The 19,678-nt window shown below is 40.2% G+C and overlaps 1 protein-coding gene and 1 pseudogene across 7 annotated transcripts in view; one reads left to right on the top strand and one right to left on the bottom strand.

Annotated features, from left to right (window-relative positions):
* Positions 1 to 6,835, bottom strand: part of Ppp6r3 (protein phosphatase 6 regulatory subunit 3) — a 142,836-nt gene extending 136,001 nt beyond the window's left edge. For 4 of the 7 annotated variants that reach the window (XM_048807794.1, XM_048807795.1, XM_048807793.1 and 1 more), the window contains exon 1: positions 6,696 to 6,830. The gene's annotated coding sequence lies outside the window, so the exon portion shown is untranslated. Of the gene's footprint in view, positions 1 to 6,695 lie in introns of all 7 variants that reach the window. The other 3 variants (XM_048807810.1, XM_048807787.1, XM_048807788.1) reach the window with 2 other exon arrangements.
* On the top strand, positions 4,595 to 4,691 carry LOC125618130 (annotated as a pseudogene).
* Positions 6,836 to 19,678: the final 12,843 nt, after the last annotated feature.

Here is a 19,678-nt window from a genome sequence, read left to right as displayed (position 1 = left end):
CAGGAGGCTGAGGCAGGAAAATCATGAGTTCAAAGCCAACCTCAGCAAAAGCAAGGTGCTAGGCAGCCTCAGTGAGACCCTGTCTCTAAATAAAACATAAAAATAGGGCTGGGGGTATTGCCCAAATTCAATTCCGGGTACCACCCACCACCAAAAAGAAGGGCTGAGAATATAGCTCAGTAGTAAAACACCCCTGTGTGCAATCCCCAGGAGGAAGGAAGAAAAGAAGGGAAAAGGAAAGGAAGGAAGGAAGGAAAGAAATAAAGAGTAACCCTAAAGTAAACTATGGACAATAATATTATCAACGTAGGTTCATCAATTGGAAGAAATGTACCATTCTCATGAAGGATGTTGATATGAGGGGATGTTATAAGAATATGTATGGCAACTCTCTGCACTTCCTGTTCAGTTTTACTGTAAACCTAAAATTGGTCTAAGAAACAGTTTATTTTAAAATGGTTTAAAATGTAAATTTTGTTATATATTTAATGACAATTTTTAAAAAGACTTGCTAAAGACTGACCATTTATAATAGCACTTAAAATCAATGTCAATCTCATTTCAGGAGGGAGAAAGAAAAGCTTTCTGAGAAAAGTATTCTCCCCACTGCTTCAACAGTTGTATTTTAAATGCAAGGACAAAAACCCAAAGAACTCAGCTAATAACAGTATTTTACTTCTACACTAAACAGTGTAGTTTTAAAGGATTCTAAAAACAAATAATTTTTTATATCAAACTAAAAGTAAGTAAAATTGCTGGTAATAACAACAAAAATCTAAAGCCCACTAATATGGGAAAGGCTATATGTACACTCAGTATACAAAAAACTTAAAAGAATGAAGTAGATCAATATATAACATATTGGACACAGTTATTTTTATAAAACACACATAACCAGCACTACATTTTTCCTATAAGCAGATATACCTATAAGCATGCAAAAATATGTTTAAAAAAAAAATCAAGAAAGTGGACATTAAATTAGTATCAGCAAAAGATGGGAAATGAACCAGGAAAAGGTGATCAGAAGAGATTTTAGCCTTCTCTATGTTTTTCCCCCAAAATAAATTTATCACCTAGTACTTGAGTAAGTTTCGTAAAAGCTACAACTTTCTGTCCCAAACAGAAAAAGGACAATGAAATAAAAAATAAAATTTCACAGTATCCTACAACTCTAGATTTCACAGCCAAAGCCATAAAAAGCTATATTCATTATTCATTATACAGTCAGTTTGGCCTTTACCAGCAATTCTGTGACAATTTATGACTGACCCTAGAATACCTGGGGGGGGGGGGACACAAAAGTCACAAATTCAAATTATGCAAAGTCATTTTTTATAGGAAAAGGTGAACTTCAATACCATTCCCATATTTTGCATATAGAGAAAGTAGTGTTTCTCTTAACCACCATGGCTAAACTGCCTCCCTTCCTGAGGCTGCTGCTCTATCTTTTAAGATGAAGATGAAGGAGGGAGATGGAGGAGGAGGGAGAGGAGAAGAGGGAAGGGAGGAAACAAAAAAGAGGAATATCCTACACACATCTTAAAGGAATAAAGAGTTAAAAAAAATAACATGTAAAGAATCAAGCACAAACGACAGCTTACTAGCAGGCATTCCCAAGCAAAACAGAAGTAACATTTGCCAGATCTGAAGGGTAGGTTAAGTGAGCAATGGCAGGCTGCAGGTTTAAACTAAACATAAGACACTTAACTAGTGTTCCAATATGGATATGAGGTACTCAAAAGCTCCTGTTAGTGCACTTATACTCACAGGTGAAATGATTGGATTATGAGAGCAGTAACCTATCAATCCATTCCAGTCTGAATGGACTGATTGGGTGGTCATTGTAGGCAGGTGGGGAATGGGTGGAGGAGGTCCGTCATTAGGGGTATAACCCGTCACACACACCCCCATGTCTGCCTTCTTCCTCAGAGCCCTGTCCCCATGATGCTCTGCCTCAGCTTGATTCCAGAGCAATGGAGGTGGCATCTATGGACAGGACCTATGAAACCTTGAGCCCCTAAACACTTTCCCTCCTCTAAGTTGCTCTTGTCAGGTATTTTGGTCACAGTGACACACAAAAGCTAACTAAAACTAGTAACTAATGTCAAGAAGGGAAAAACTATTCCTGATAGCATGGTAAGCGCAGGAATGGCCCTCTCTGATTTTATCAGGGGGTAGACACAAACATGCCCAGCAATGTTTGTTTTTAATCATCCCTCTCTAACCCGTATCTTCTATAATCCATTCTCATTCTTTCCTCTTCCACCCTGGAAGATTATTAAACTCTGCTTTTCAAAGTCTGATGAAAAAAAGTTATGCCGCCTATGTATTTCAAAATCCTTGGCTCCACTGGAAGATACTAAGTCAGGATCAAAGCAGCTCATACCAGCACCAACCCTCAGCCCTCCTCAAGGAAAGTTATGGCAGAAGCAGGGTGGCACCAGAACTCACAGGGCCTGCTGCCAACTGTCACCAAATGAGTTCTACCACTAGCCCCAATCTGCACACCTTTAGGTCCCTCAATGGAGCTTTTGTTCCTGATTTGCCTCCTTTTAACTTACTAGTCAAAGTTAAGACTGTTTTTTTTTAATTTCTTAGTTGTCAATGGATTTTATTTATTTACATTCAGTGCTGAGAATCGAACCCAGTGCCTCACACATGCTAGATAGACAAGTGCTCTACCACTGAGCCACAACCCCAGCCCTAAAAAAAGATTTTCTTATAAAACAGTCCCTCCACCCCCTTCACACTCTTCTTTTCTGAATTTCCTCAAAATCGACTGGACTCATAATCTATGTTGACATGCATCCCCTTTCCACATTGTTTTTGGTATTCTGTACTTGGCTGGAGTCACATAAAGGTCATATTAATGTTTTCTAGCAATCAAAAGATCCCATTTCAAAATAGTAATTATCCTTGAAATTTTTCCTATTTTTGGAAATAAAAATGAGCTAACTAATGTAAAAGAGTAGAAAATCGAAGAAAGGGGCTCAGTGGCAGAGCATTTGCCTAGCAAATGTGAGGCACTGAGTTTAATTCTTAGCACCACATAAAAATAAATAAAAAGAAAATCTAAGAAATTCTTCATCAACACAGGAACAATTCATATTAAAGGAAACATTCATATTTGCTAGCTTTTAACAAAATGAAAATCCTCTATTATTGTTTTTAAAGTTTCTTAAATACTGATACTTATTTAAAACATCTATCTGGTACTTGGTAACTCAGAGATAGTGTGACTCTAAAAGAGTAATCCAAACTGGCAGATAACACCAGCAACCTAAAAATAATAAACATATCTGCTAGCCTGGCCAGCGTGAGAAGCACTCTGGGCAGACATCTTAAAACCCTGGATAAGGCCAGACACAGTGGTGCATGCCTGTAATCCAAGGACCTCAAAAGGCTGAGGCAGGAGGATCACAAGTTCAAGGTCAGCCTGGGCAATTTACCAAGGTCCTGTCTCAAAATAAAAAGGGCTAGGGATGTAACTCAGTGATGGAGCACCCCTGGGTTCAATCCTCATATCTATTTCTCTCTATCTCTCTCTCTCTCTCTTACACACACACACACACAACACACACAAAAATAAATAAATAAATAAATAAATAAGATATTAAAGTGTTTCTTGAAATGCAAACCTGGACTGAGGGGCTGGAGTTTGTGGCTCAGTGGTAGAGCACTTGCTAGCATGTGTGAGGCACTAGGTTCGATCCTTAGCACCACATATAAATAAACGTATAAAATAAAGGCCCATCAACATCTTTAAAAAATATTAAAAAGAAAAAACTGGAATGATAAAAACAAGGAGAAAATTCTTAGTCACCTCCATCCTTATCCCAGAAGGTTCACTAGAAGCAAAGCTTCATGAAGGCATAGAGTACTGTCCATTTTATTCTTTGATAAATATTAAATATCCAGACAGTATTTTGTCCATAACAGGAGCTCAATAAATACTTGTTGAACACTGATAAAACTGTAGCTAGGATGTTTCTGTTGAACTGGAACATGATAAACTGTGACCACAATCTCAAAAATAAAAGAGGAAATAAGCTTCCAGAAACAAACAAAAACCAGACCAGAAAGTACGAAAACACTAGTATTACCTGTAGAATATATGGTCTATATTGTTGAAACAACACATTATAAGAAGTATACTTACAGAATAAGAGACCACCAATAAAGAACAAGCAGACTTGGTGAAGAACTAGAATTTATCAAAAATTTAAAAATACGATGGAGCCAGGCACGGTGGTATATGCCTGTAATCCCAGCACCTTGGGAAGCTGAGGCAGAAGGATTCTAAGTTCAGCCTCAGCAACTTAGTGAAGCCTTAAGCAACTTAGCAAGACCCTGTCTCAAAATAATACACAAAAACAGCTGGGAATATAGCTCAGGGTAAAATTCCCCTGGATTCCATCCATAGTACCAAAAAAAGGTGTAATGAATGAAATTAAATTTGGTCAATTGATAAAATACAAACTGGACACAGCTGAAAAGAGAATTGTTAAAACAAAAGATGGAGTTGGAAAAAAATGCCCTTGAAGATAACATGGAAAGATGAAACAATGAAAAACGTTAAAAACAGCATAGAGTGCTCACTTCAGTCACACATATACTAAAATTGGAATGATACAAAGATTAGCATGTGCAAGGATGACATGGAAATTTGTGAAGCATACCATATTTAAAAATTTTAATTTTTTTAAATAAAGCACAGAAGATGAAGTGAGAAGAAGGTACAAGAAAGTTCTAAACAGTACCAGGAAAAGGTAACTGAAAAAGCTGGAGAGACAACATCAAAACAATATACAGCTGAAAATTTTTTTTAATTAAAGAAATGTACCAATCCTCAGGCAGAGGAAGTATAAGAAATAAAAATCTTTTTGTAAATAATTCTTAGTGAAGTTGAGGAAGAGAGGGCAAAGTTTTAAAACGGGAAACCACTTAGAAAGTAGGTATTACCTACAGAGGAACAACTGACAACTAACTTCTAAATGATCTCAACAGCAACAATGGAAAAAGAAACACCACCAAAGTGCGAAGGGAAACACTCCTCCATCAGAAATCAGACATCAGGCAACACTGACTTTCAAGAATGATAATGTAAAAATGCCTAATTTGTGGGATTTTAAGTGCACCAATGAAAACAGGCCAATAATAGAAAACAAATTGGGAACTGGTGTAAGTGTAAAGTATGCTAAGATTCTTACGATGGTAAAGATATAACTCCAGGTTCTAAATCTAAAATATCTAAGATTACCATCAAACGTAGTATATAATTTAAGGGGGAAAAAAATCCCAAAATACATAAAGTAAGATAAGAAAAACAGAAAAAAAAAAGTCATGTTAGTACAATAAGAAAGTACAGCATAAGAAAGTAGAAATAAATCAAATATTTCAATCCCAAATAATGTAAATGCAGTAACTCACCAATTTAGAATCAATTTACAAACCACAATCCAGTTACTTTCAAGGGCACATCTTAAAAGTTAAGGTCACAAAACAAACACTTGAAAGCAAAAGGTCAGAAAAAGATATTTTAAGCAAACACTAACCAATCAAGTCACTTGGTACAGCAATGTGGTATCTGACAAAATTCACCCTAAGGGGAAAAACATGCTTAGAGACAAAGATTTACAGAATGACCAACTGTAAGTCACTGGCAATTCAAAAATTCTAAACTTATAGAAGCAAAGCAAAAACTGAGAACTACAGGAATCTGACAAATCTTCCACCATACCAAGTAATTTAACAACCCCTCCAGCTCATAACTAATAGAACAAGCAGAAAAAACTAGTTAAGGATATTATTGTCAATGTGAAGTCAATGAATGTGTTTCATCTGGTAGACATGAAAAACCCTCACCTTAAAACCTGAAACATTCTTTTAAACACAGGTGGAATATTGAAGAAAATCTGTCACAAACCAAGTACTAAAACAAACCTCAACTAACTTCAAAGAATCAAAAATCACATTAGACACATCTTAACACAAAGTAAGTTAGCAATCAGTAACAAGGACTAAGGGGCCAGGGTCGTGGCTCAGTGGTAGAGCACTTGCCTAGCACATGTGAGGCACTGGGTTCGATCCCAGCACCACATAAAAATAAAAACAAGGTATAAAAAAATTACAAGGATTAAAAAAAGACAAAGAAGAACTCATAACAGAAATCATGAACACATTCCCACCTAAAAGATAAAATTCTACATAGCAAAACTTATGAACCACAGCTAAAAGTGGTACTTAAAAGGAAATCACTACTTTATTCAAATATGGGTGACATATAAGTATATAAAAGCACATACAAAGGCTAAAAATTAATGATCTAAACATTATTTTTAAGTTAAATAGTACAGGGCATGGTGGAGCAAGCCTAGGGAGGATAAGGCAGGAGGATGACAAGGTTGAGGCCAGTCTAGGCAACTTAGCCAGACACAATCTCAAAATTTTAAAAATAAAATAAAAAGAACGGAGGATATAGCTCAGTGGTAGAGCATCTGAGTTCAAATCCTAGTTCAAAAAAAAAAAAAAAAAAATCTTGTTTTGTGACAAAGTTTCCCTAAATTGCTAAGACAGACCCTGATCTTATTGATCCCCCTGCCTCAGCCTCCCAAATTGCTGGGATTATAGGCATGCACCACTACCATGACTAACTTTTATCATTCTTAACTTGTTAAAGAAAAAGTACCCACACATTTAATTGTGAAAAATGAAACCATTTTCTTTGAAACTGCTGACAATGGTGCCTGCCATTACCATGTATGTTCTCCACTGTGATGGCTGTCCCAAGCAGCGCAGCAGGCCTAGAATGTAAGATCATTTACAGTTAAGGATTACTGAGAAAGAAAAAAACAAAACTGTTATTATTCAAAAATGAGATGAGTATCTACATAAAAACCCCAAAAGAGCCCACAGGCCATTTATTACATTGAAGAAGTTACTGCATGTAAAAGCAAATATAAGTCAACTATACTTTCATTTCCCAGCAAACAGAAAATTTAACTTTTAAAAACATCATTTACAATAGCACAAAAGCTATAACATACCCAAAGAATAAATCTAACAAAAGATGTGTAAGGGTTAGGCATGGTGACAGAGACCTATAAATCCCGGCTGAGGCAGGATTGTAATTTGAGGCCAACTTAGGCAATTTAACAAGACTCTGTTTCAAAATAAAAAAAATAAAAAGAGATGGGGATGGAACTCACTGACAGAGCACCCCTGAGTTCAATCCCCAGTACCCCACTCCCAAACATACACAAAAGCATTAAGAAAAAAAGATGTGCAAGACTTGGAGGGAGAAAAAAAACATAAAACTTTTAAAAAATAACTAGATAACCAGGTGTGGTGATACACGCCTGTAATCCCAACTGCTCGGGAGGCTGAGATAGGAGGATTTCAAGTTCAAAACCAGCCTCAGCAACAGCAAGGCGCTAAGCAATTCAGTGAGAACTTGTCTCTAAATAAAATACAAAAAAGGGCTGGGGATGTGGCTCAGGGATTGACTGCCCCTGATTTCAATCCCCGGTACCACCCCCCCCCACCAAAAAATAAAAAATAATAAAAAACAAGTTATAAATAAAAAATCTGTTTACTCATCTATCTCAGTTGAAGGAAGGTTAGAAAGAGGACTAAAAGGACCCAATTCCTTTTGTACTTTTATATTCTACGCTTTTAATAAATATCATCTTTTAAAATCCTATAAATACAGAAAAAATAAGCCTCAAAATGGGAAAAGGTATTTGTCGCACAAATAATTAATAAAAATCAGAATATATAAGAATTATTACAATTAAGAAAAGCTACACAAATAGTGTGAGAGGGCAGACATTTCACAAAAATAAAAACACAAATAGCCGGGGCTGGGGTTGTGGCTCATCAGTAGAGTGCTCACCTAGCAGTAGAGTGCTCACCAGCGCCTGTGAGGCGCTGGATTCAATCTTCAGCACCACATAAAAATAAATAAATAAAAGGTATTGTGTCCAGCTACAATTAAAAAAAACTAAAAATATATTTTAAAAAATTCAAATAGCCAAGAAAAATACAAGATGCTGCTCAACTTTATTAATAATCAGAGAAAAGATAAAAATAAAAAGTGCAAAGTATATGGGCAGATTTTTCTCCAAGGATATGAAATTAACCTATATATAAACTTTTTAGATACCTGTAATCCCAGCACATACCTATAATCCCAGAGATTTGGGAGGCTCAGCAGGAGGAACCCAAATTCGAGGCCAGCCTTGGCAATTTAACAAGACTGTCTCAAAACGAAATTTAAAAGGCTGGAGAATTAGCTCAGAGTACTTTCCCAGCATGCAGAAACCCTTGGATTCAATTCCCAGTACCACAAAAAATACAACCAAATTGTCAAATATGAAACAGTCTGTATGAAACAATCCTCAGCACCATATAAAAAACAAGTAAATAAAACATAGGTATTGTGTCCATCTACAACTTAAAAAAAAAAAAAAGTCTGACAATCCAAGAGCTGGTGGAACTGTACATGAGCACTGTTGGCAGTGGAATCCCACGCAACTGCTTAGAGAAACAAGCTGCATCATCTCCTAAACAAAATGGAAGGGGTAGATACCCCACTACTCTGCAATTCTCTCCAAAGCCTACAGCCTGGAGAGGTACTTTAGCAATTGTTGACAGCAGCCTTCTCTCTCACTGGAAACAATCCTATTTGCCAATGACAAGATGGCAAGTAAAATGAGACCCTGTCAGCCTCAAATATAACACAAAAGTGGAAAGGAATAAACTGCAGTTCTATTTGTCACTGTGGACAAACCTCATATCTCTTCCCACCCTTCCCAGTCTCTCCCTTGCTTTGCCATTCTTGCTTGGAAAACCACAACCCCATAAATGAAGAACCACATGCTGGGCTTCCAGGGAAACAACAGAACTGTGCTGTCTTGCTTTTCAACTTGGGGCCACTCTGCTCAGGCAGGTCACCTACCCACCTTACCTGCTAACCCATTCCTGCTACTGTTGTTTTGGTACTGGGGACGGAACCCAGGGGTGCTTTACCATTGAGCCACATCATCAGGTTTTTTGGGTTTGTTTTGTTTTATTTTTTAAATTTGAGACAGGGTATTGCTACATTGCTGAGGTTGGCCTCCAACTTATGACCTCATACCTCAGCCTCCTAAACTGTTGGGATGACAGAGGTGCACCACCAGGCCTGGTTCCCATTCACATCTTTTCTTTCCCCACTCTCCTCATTCTCAGGCTCACTCCAACTCCCCCTCATCCTCACTGAGTGCCGAGAATTTTTTCCAGACTTTCACTGAGAGGAAAAAAACAGGAAAGAAAATGTCCCTGCACTCCACTACTCCACTGCTCCACCGCCCTGCATCTGCTTTCCCTCCTCTCACACAGAAACCCATGGACACCAACTCTCTACATGGGCCGGCAGTCTAGTCCCTGATGTCTTCTCAAGACCCAGACTCCAGCAAGTGTCACCTTTCCTACTTCATTTCCCACCAAAATGACAAAACCCTGTGGTTTCTCCCATCACAACAAAACCTAGTCTCCTCTCATCCTTGTGGCAAACCCCCTTGACAGAACAGTGTCTGCAGTCCTCCTCTCTCCATCCCCGACTTCAGGCCTTCTTGCCCTGCCTGGGAAGGCTCTCATGGTCATCCTTAACTTCCCTGCCACCAATGCCAGGGTGAAGCCAGATTTAAAATTAGGCAGTCAGTGTAGTTAGGTAAATCGGGTCTAATATCGAGTGAAATCTAAAATGGAGGCCATGTTGAAAATGAATTTCAGGAAAAGTTGAGCAACTCTCGGAATATTAATGAAGTCCAGGAAACAGCCCCCAACAGATTTGAAGATAGCCCATCCCAAAGAAATGTTAATGAACAGCAAACTTGAAGATGCTGAAGTGCCCAGATTACTTCTTTGGCCCACGTGTGTCCCAACCCTTCGGGCCTTCCCACCTACATTCGCCCTTCAATGGATTCCACCTCTTGGGTCCCCTTCTTCCTCTGGGAGAAGTATTTTCTGCTGTCCTTTAATAAACTTCTAATTTTCCACTCTGACCTTGCCTCGGCGTGCTTCTCTGGTGTTATTCTTCAACATTGGGGAAGCAAGGACTCGTCACCGGTCAACAGTGGTAACAAGGGGACAAATCTTAGCCCTCACCACACTGGACCTTAGGGCAGTAGCATCTAGCACAGGTTCCCACTTCTCTCAGGACTCTTCCCCAGGCTTCACTGCTGCCACACTTGCCTGGTTCCTCCTACTTCCAAGGTTGCTCTTTCTGGGCACTCCTTTCCTCGGCACCCTGGCTCAGCCTCAAGACTGCAGCGTCATCTAAACATGGAAGATTCATGTTGCTATCCGCAGCCCAGAACCCTCCCCTGAACTCCAGAGACCTTCATCCTACACATCTCCAGCCTGCTCTCTAAAAGCTTTACAAACTATACAGGTCCAAAACTCAACTCCTGGGGTTGGGATTATGGCTCAATAGTAAAGCGTTTGCCTAGCACGTGTGAGGCACTGGGTTTGATTCTCAGCACTACATATAAATAAATAAAGGTCCATTAACAACTAATAAAATATTTAAATAAAAGAAGAAAAAAAAAACCAACTCCTGATCTTACTTCCAAAACCTGCTCTTCCAAAAGTCTTCTTCACAAATGGCAACTCCCACTGTGAGCAAAAATTCCTGGTATCATCCTTCACTTCTCTCTCACACCCACACCCAATCTGCCAGCAAATCCTGTCTGCTCTCCCTTCAAGAAGGATCCAAAATCCAACCACTTCACACTACCCCCTTCCCCTTCAGTCCAAGCTGCCATGAATGCTCTGCTGGATCAGTGCCACAGCCTCTAGCCTCCTTCCAGCAGCACAGGGACAGCTATTCTTAACACAGCTACAGGGGGACCTTTAAGAAACCATACCATGTCACACTTCTGCTCAAAACACTGACTTCCCCTCTCAAAGAAAATAACAAAATCTTTACAAAGGCCTAGGCCTGGAGACCCACCCTAGCGCCCTGTTGGCACTTGCCTTCAGGCACACTGGCCTCCTAGAGCCCCTCCAACAAATTACCCTCTGCCTGTAAAGCTGCCTCCACCCGTGGGCCCAGGGCTTGATCCCTCACCTCTACACAGGACCTCTTCTCAGCAAGGCCTACCTGATCACTGCATTTCATCTGCAAACAGCCCACTCACCCACTTCCCTTGCTTTACTTCTTTTCCCTACTTCTATCACCAGATAGCAACTGAACCTTCCACTCACCTGTTAACTGTCTTTCTCCCACTAAAATGAAAGCTCCAGGAGGGCAGGGACTTCTGTCTGCTTTTCTCACTAACATACCCAGCACTGGAACAGTACCCAAGACACAGTACTCAAACAACTGAATGCATGGATCCCAAAAACAATGTTGAAAAGGAAAAAGTCACAGAACAAAGTGACTCACTTTGTATAGTTTAACAGGAGGCAAAACTTATTAAATAAAGGTACTCTCATAGATGACACCACCATAAAAGTAAAGCCTTAAAAATAAAATGTCTTAAGGAGCTCAGAAAGAGGAAGGCAGACAAGAAAGTGGCACAGGGAACCAAAGGCAGTGACAACATTCTATTTCTTAATCTAGTCAGTGGGTACACAATTGTCAGTTTTAATTTTTAAGAATATCTGCATACAATATATACTCCTTATCTCACTAAATATTCAAATTTTTAAAGAAGGTTAGAATGAGTACTGGAAAACTATGGGCCACAGACAAATCCAGCCCACCACCTATTTAGATTGTGAGGTTTCACAGGAAGACGGCTACCTTCCTCAGTTTACACACTGGCTGTGCTGCTTTCACACACACAGCCCACCCAGGAGCTGCACAGACTATTTGGCCTGCAAAGCCTCAAATATTTACCAACTGGCCCTTTGCAGAAAAAAATCTGCAGATCTCAATATAACTATTTGGTCACAGTATGGAATGTGTAAGGATACTAAGAACAAAATCAAAAGGGCTCAATCATCTGCTAACATACTGACTGATCTTTCAAGGCACATATGACCATGGCATGCTGAAAAAACATTCTATATAACATGTGACTTCACAGCAAAGAGTTATTTGTACAATATCCAAGGTGCCAGAAATATATACATACATGTGAAATAAAACATGTATATAACATAATCATTTGAAGGAAAAAAAAAACTTGCATATAAACGTTCACTCCAAAACCTCCCTCCACCAAAATCGCCATTACCCTGAACTTCCCCAGAGCAACTAGTTAGCCTTAAAGTTTCTCTATGATCCATAATATTCCATGTCTCTCCTTCAGAACTTAAAGCTACATCCCCAAGCATTTTTGCTTTTTTGAGACAGGGAATTGCTGAATTGCTGAGGCTGGCCTAATCTTGCGATCCTCCTGCCTCAGCTTCCCAATTTGCTGGGATTACAGGCCATATGCTACCACAGTGGCTGGAACCTGGGCATTCCTGACTACCAAAATATATTTGGAATTAAGAACAGAGACGTGGTAGTACCTTAGCAGCAAAATATTATGCCTCTGATAGATGCCAAATGCATGACTGTTGAATCCACCTACAGTTATGCAATGAAGCAAGGATAAGAAATCCACAATGGGAAAAGGGATCATTCAGAGTGAAGGGGCAGGAGTCTCACTCACAGACAGGCAAATGAGACCTGCTCATGGTCCAAAGTCAGTAGAAACCCTTGGTATCTCTATGTCAACAAAAGAAAACCAGGAGTCACTGTCCCCTCATCCACCACATAAAGACAACTGACAAGAACTACCACCAAAAGAAAAGCAATTAGGAATTAACCATGTGTTCTTAACTCTCGTGATAAACAGCTTTGACTTCACTCTTGCAACACAAACTGTGGTCTTGTGCGGCAGTACACACCTAAGGGATCACCTAAATACTGTGATTTCTGCTGTCTCCAAGTCCATTCTTCAGCATGACATAAATTTTCCAAGTATCCATGATCTTTTAAGTTCTGTTCCAATCCCAAACCATGATTCTCATGAAAGGAAGCCACAACTGCCAATCAAGTCGATACTTAGCAACATTCCTCCTACCACTGCCCTCATCTAGGGACTGAAGGCCTAGCCAAAGTCATCAGGCAAGGTCCACCTACTAGGCCACAGTAGAGCGTGCTTTAGTGTCACCTGTCCTGATTAGTCTCAGATGCCATGGGTTCTCAGGCAAGCTCTCCTTTCTCCTCTTCTCAGAGTGCGTCTCTGCTACCAGTACTCTTGCTAAGATTTACCTCCAGGTACAGGGAACCCAAAGCTCCAACTAGCAATGCACTCAGCTTTCTCCAAGTCTGACTCAGCATTCAGTCACCCTCTTATTTATGCAGCCTTTTAATTCTGCTAACATTCTAAAACCAAATCTTTCACTCATCTTTCCTGTGAGGACAATTTCATGGCAGCTGACTTCTAAGGTACAAGAACCACTGAGAAGTACAACATCAGTGCCTCCTTACATCAGATATTCAGAACCTATCAAACTTTATTTGTATAAATTCAGTCAAATGTATTATCTTCACTGATACTTCTAAAACAGGTCAATACTAGCCAACTATGACAAGCAAGGCTGGACACAGTGGCACAAGTCTACAAGCCCAGCAGCTCGGGAGGCTTAGGGAGGAGGGTCCCGAGCCTCAGCAACTTAGCGAGGCTCTAGGCAATTCAGCAGAGACTCTGTCTCTCAATAAAATATAAAAAGGGATGGGGACTTGGCTCAGGGGTTGAGCGCCTGTAGGTTCAATCCCAGACCACACACACACACACACACACACACACAGGCAGTCAACAGCCTCTATTCTTTGCCAATTCCTTAACATAAAATGTCCCAGTTAGGCGTAATGGTAAGAAGTCTTTTCACACACTGCTACATGCCCTTTTAATTGTTTCTTCACCATCTAACCAATCTAACTGTAATCCAGATGTCAGTCTGTAATCCTTCAAACCCTGCATTAAACTGGTTATCAATCTATCTAGTAGCTATCTCTCTCCCAATGAAGAAAAATAAAGGAGAGGGAATGAGAGTAAAAGAAAAGGACTTCCAATACAATAGAATCTAAGGCAAAGTCAAAGGGCACAAAAACAATTGCCAGTCAGCCCAGATCCACACTGCAACAGGGAAAAAACCCATCCCCACACCCAGCACTATGCATTTCAGGATGTTCAAGATGTTTAGCAAGAACCTTGAAGCCTTCTGATGGCTCCAGAATCACACAGTCACCACTGCTTCAAATCTGATCTCTGGACAACTTGTATGGAGCAATAAACTTTGACCCTATTTTTCATTACCAAGCAGCTTCACCAGCATGGAAGGAACAGCATTTTTTTTATATCTATTCTTCTATCATTTTTTTATAACTTTCTTTTATTTATTTATATTTGTATGTGGTGCTGAAGTTCAAACCCAGCGCCTCACACATGTTAGACAAGTGCTCTACCACTGAGCCACAACCCCAGCCCTGGAATGGCATTTTTTAAGACACCAAAACCAAGTCAAAGTTACCACTTAGTACAAATGAAAAAGGGGGGGGGGGGGGTGCAGGTATTTTATTATTTTGCCAGATTTCTAGCAATCTCAACTACCCAAAGTTTCATGAAATTAGCCAACCAATCAATAAACAGAATCTCTTTTCCATGTGACCCTAGAGTCTCTCACTGAGAGCAACTAACACTCTCAGTGTTAGGGAAGACTTGTTCCAGCAACTCCCACTCTCGGAGCCAATAAATATCAGCATCTGAGGATGCTCCAGTCCCTTATGTAAAATGCCAGTGTTTACATATAACCTCATACCTTCCTGAATGCTTTTAAGTCATCTCTAGGTTATTTATAACTAATACAAAAGAAATGCTATATGAATAGTTGTCATACTATATTGCTTATGGAATAACAAGAATTAAGAGTCCGTACATGTTCAGTTCAGATGCAACCATCCTAGGCCTAACCCTAGAGGAAACAAGAGACACCCAAAACCAATGCTCAAACAAGTGTTGGAGAAAAACTGAAGATGAGCAAAGTGACTAGTGGCTACACTTCATTCACATGGATTCAGTGAAGTTTCATGCCTGTGGCAAATTTAAGATTGGTTTTGGGGGACTGGAGATGTGGCTCAAGTGGTAGCGCGCTCTCCTGGCATGTGCGGGGCACTGGGTTCAATCCTCAGCACCACATAAAAATAAAATAAAGACATTGTGTCCACCTAAAAATTAAAAAATAAATAAATAAATAAATAAATAAAAAGATTTGTTTTTTTGGAACTCTCTGGAATTTATTTTAAGTGTTTTCAATCCACAGCTGGTTGAGCCCACACATGTGGACCTGAGGATGCAGAACTCGGAGATACTGAGATACTGAGTGCCAACTACATAATCCTAAAAAACTTTGCAAATGGTCTACTTTGTAATTGTGTGCCTCTCCCCCAAGACTGCAAGTCCTTAAGGGCTTGTTTATCAGTGAACCCCTCTGGCAGAGTAAGGGCTCAATTTACTGGATGATCAAAAAGATGAAGATTAGAAGTATATGAGGTCAACATATACTTGTAGTTCAACACAGACACAGGCCAAACTTCACAATGAAAAATCAGAAAGTGCCTCCATGGGTTGGGGGTGTGGCTCAGCTGGTGATGCGCTTTCTTAGCAATGCTTAAGGCCAAGCTCCATCCCCAGCACTGCAAAAGAAAAAAAGGCGGGGTGGACTCCATGACCTTGTCTTTTATATATCCAAATTATATGTCCAAATATTAACATTTAGCATAGCTTGTACAGTTTTCATCCTAAATTCTTCCTTTCAGCAAGCTAGTAAATCTAAATTTTAAGTACAGCAAGAAAATAATCTCTGCTCCTCTCTCTACTACTGCACTTCATCTCCCCAGAAGGAAAAAAAAAAAAATCCTCCTTCTGGGTCAGAGTCCAGTCTCTTTATTAAACAGCACAGTCACTGTGTTAAAGGTTAAGCTTATTTATTGTATATCCCTCTCTCCCTCAAAGGGCAGAACTGGTAAACTGATCCAGGGATAACTCTCTGGGAAAAGGTATCAAAAAAAAAAAGTTGAATCTGGGATCTAGAAACAGACCTGCCAGCTGAGTGACAAGATGAAGACAACAGATACAAAACTCATGGGGCTGGAATTGTGGCTCAGTGGCAGAGCAATTGTCTAGCATGTGTAAGGCACTGGGTTGGATCCTTAGCACACCATATAAATAAATAAAAAATAAAGGTACATCAACAACTAAAAAATATGAAAAAAAAGATAAAACTCAAAAATTCTAGTAGCATAAGGTTATCCAGAACAGGAGGAAGCCCTAACCTGACAGTTCTGCTAAATTCAGCATAATATGGTAATATATTTTCAAGAGTAAAGAAAGAAAAAGTTTCAAAATTATTTTAAAATCAATTCATCTAATATTTAATTTAAAATTAATTCTTCAAGCACCTCAAAAAGTATGTATGTATACCATCTCTCTCCACAACTAAACAACCTCCAAGGCAGGATCTAGATACTCCAAAGACAGAGCTCACAGATCACCCAAAGGATCAGGTTATCTCACAGTACCTCAACTCTATGGTATAGAACAGTGGTTGTAAAACCCGTCAGCAGTTCGGTATTGTCTAGGAAGCTTTTTAAAACTAGGTTCTCAGGCAGGGGCTGGGGCTCAGTGATAGAGTGCTCGCCTAGCATGCATGAGACACTGAGTTCGATTCTCAACACCACATTAAAATAAAGATATTGTGTCCACTTACAACTAAAAAATAAATATTTTAAATAAATAAATAAATAATAAAACTGAGTTTTCAATCCTTCCACAAATTTCCAGAGGTGGAGTCCAGTATCCATGGTCATAAAATGTCCCAAATGATTCTATCCCAGACAAGTCCATCATCTTTCTAGGGTTTCTCAATCTCAACACTACCAAGGTTGGGATTGGATAATTCTATTGGAGAGAGGGTGTCCTATGCACTGTAGGACGTTTAACAGTAGCCATGGCCTCTACCCTCTAGAAGCACACCAGAGGAGTAACTAAAAATGTCTCCAGATATTCCCAAATGTTTCCTGGGAGGCAAAAATCACCTGTCCAACTACAGGCCAGTTCTCAATTCTTCAATTAGTTAACTGAGGCTAATTAACTGGTTTGGTTTGCTATACTTTACATAAAAACTTATCTTCTAAACTCAAAAATTTTCTTCCTGTCCTTGCATAAATTACACCAGCAAGATGCTCATCTCTACTTAAGACCCACTCTATCAAAATACACTTCCCCAGTGCAACTAAGCAAATCATATCACAATCAACTACCGCTAAGGGAAGAGCAGTTTCAAGTACCAAGAGCACAGGGCAGGCACTAAGATCCCGAGTTTAGATGACTAAACAAGCAGACCTCTTCGTTAAATATTCTAGACTCCCTGACCAGAAGAGATGCAGAATAGCCTCCAGAGCATACACTCAGAACAACAGTTATTTCCTGAACTACAGAACAAATATCCCTCTCCAAAGTGCTTGGGACCAGAAAAGTTTCGGATTTTTTTGTTTTTCTGGATTTTGGAGTATGTGCCAGATTTTATGGGTTAAGCATCCCTATTCCAAAAACTGAAACTCCAAAACTTTTTAAGCACCAATAACCCAAAAATGAACAATCAAAAATGCTCTAAAATCCAAAATTTTGAGCCACAAATCAGTTTCTCAAAGTTTCAGATTTCAGGGCATTTTGGACTTTCACATTAAGGAATGTTCAACCTGTATCTTAGTTGAAATATACATCTCAATACATAGCAGCTTTCAATTGTCAACAACAACCAGGAAAATACTATGAAACCCTAAAGTTACTGATATGGGGGCCAATCACACTCAGAAGTACATGAAAAATAGTCCAGTCTTGATGGCTTGTGTTTAACCACCTCTATAGAAAACATTCTTAAGTGCCACCACTTATTACCCCAGTAAATAAAATTTAATGATTTTTCAACAAGCTGTCTTGTCAAAAAATGGTAACAACTTCTAGTTCATTCCTGCAGTCCAAGTGACCCTTAAACTGCACAGAGCTTTTATTGATTGATTGATTTTGGTGCTGGGGACTGAACCCAGGGCCTTATGCATGCACTCGACCAACTGAGCTATATCCACAGCCTCTACCCAGAGGTTTACAAAGACAGTCACCAAGAATCAGTTCTTAAACACTTAAACATTTAAAAACCAAATTTAAATTAGTAATAAAAACCACTAATTACTGAACTGATTCTACGTGCTAGGTACAGTTCTACTTGCTTTACATGTACTAACTCATTTACATATATATCCAGACACATGTGTAACATGTGCATTTGTTGGAACACACTTATGAAATGGACACATTTTTATTCCCATATTACAGAGGAAGCAGAAAGGTTGAGAAACTTGCCCAAGGTCACAGAGCTACAAAGGCCAAGATTTGAACCAGGCGCTGGAACTCCAGATTGAAAAAGCTCCAAGGCACCACTGACAGCGCATATTGGGCTTGCTACTTAAGGCACATTACTGTGGCTGAAACTCTGGAGTCCCTTTCCCACTCGCTGCCAACCGGCAACATGACCTTGAGGGAAAATCGAAGTAAACTTCACTAAACAAAGTGGGGCAACATCAACAGGGGTGCCGCGAGGACGAAAGGAACTCCCAAGTGCCCCCTCGCGTAAAAGCAAAACAAACAAAGCTGTACCCGTGCCCGCAAAGAACACGTCGAGCACCAGGGACCTGACAGCGAGCCCTGAGGGAGGCCGTCGGGGCCGGGGACACCCGGGGACTCCTTCCGTCCACCACAGCTCAAAGACCAAGTTCGAGCGAGCGGCGGGCTCCAAGTTTGAATGGGCTTCTTTAAGAGGGAGGTCCTCGGGGCCGCGAGGAGGACCACGCCTCGGGCACCGACTCGCCGGGGCGGCCCGGGGCTCCCTGTAGCCTGTCTCAACTCTTTTGTGTCTGTGCGGTGTTGGGGTTCAAACCTAGGGCCTCGTGCATGCCAGGAAAACACTACCACTGAACTACACCCTCAACCTTGTCTGATTGTTTTAATTTTTTTGGTACTGGGGATTGAATCCAGGGGCACTTAACCATTGAGTTACATCCCCAGCCTTTATAATATTTGAGACAAGGTCTCCCTAACTTGCTTAAGGCTTTACTAAGTTGCTGAGGCTGGCTTTGAAAAACTTGGGATCCTCCTCAGCCTCCTGAGTCACTGGGATCACAGGTGATACCTGCTATTCTTGCTTGACTCTATCGTTTCTAAAGAATAGGCAGAACTTCTTCTGCCCAGGGGCCCTCCCTGGCTCCCACTGCCTGGGCCTAACCCCAAGGTTTCTTTGTTTGACTTGCAAGACCTCTGTAAATCCCTCCTGACCTGCTTCCTGTTCTCTTTCCCCAGACCTATGGTCACCCTGACCTTGTCCTCCACCAAATGCACTGTACCACCTGCTTTCCCTGGCATGCCCACTCCCACCCAGGTCATCTGCCTGTATGTCCCCCTCCCTAACTGCATCAACTTGCCTCAGTTTTGACTGTTTCTTACTAGCTGTGTGATCTTGAATAAAGCCTCTAGCCTCTCTGAGCAGTAGCATTGATGTGAACAATATCTGTCTTTGTTTGCTGCCTCCCTAGATACCCAGTATCACTCAGGGCATGGACCCCAGTAGGTATTATCAC

The sequence above is a fragment of the Marmota marmota genome, unplaced genomic scaffold (genome assembly GCF_001458135.2).
Source record: "Marmota marmota marmota unplaced genomic scaffold, marMar, whole genome shotgun sequence".
Classification (NCBI taxonomy): Eukaryota; Metazoa; Chordata; class Mammalia; order Rodentia; family Sciuridae; genus Marmota; species Marmota marmota.
Note: the sequence above shows the minus strand (reverse complement) of the source record. Positions and strands in the feature narration are given on the sequence as shown.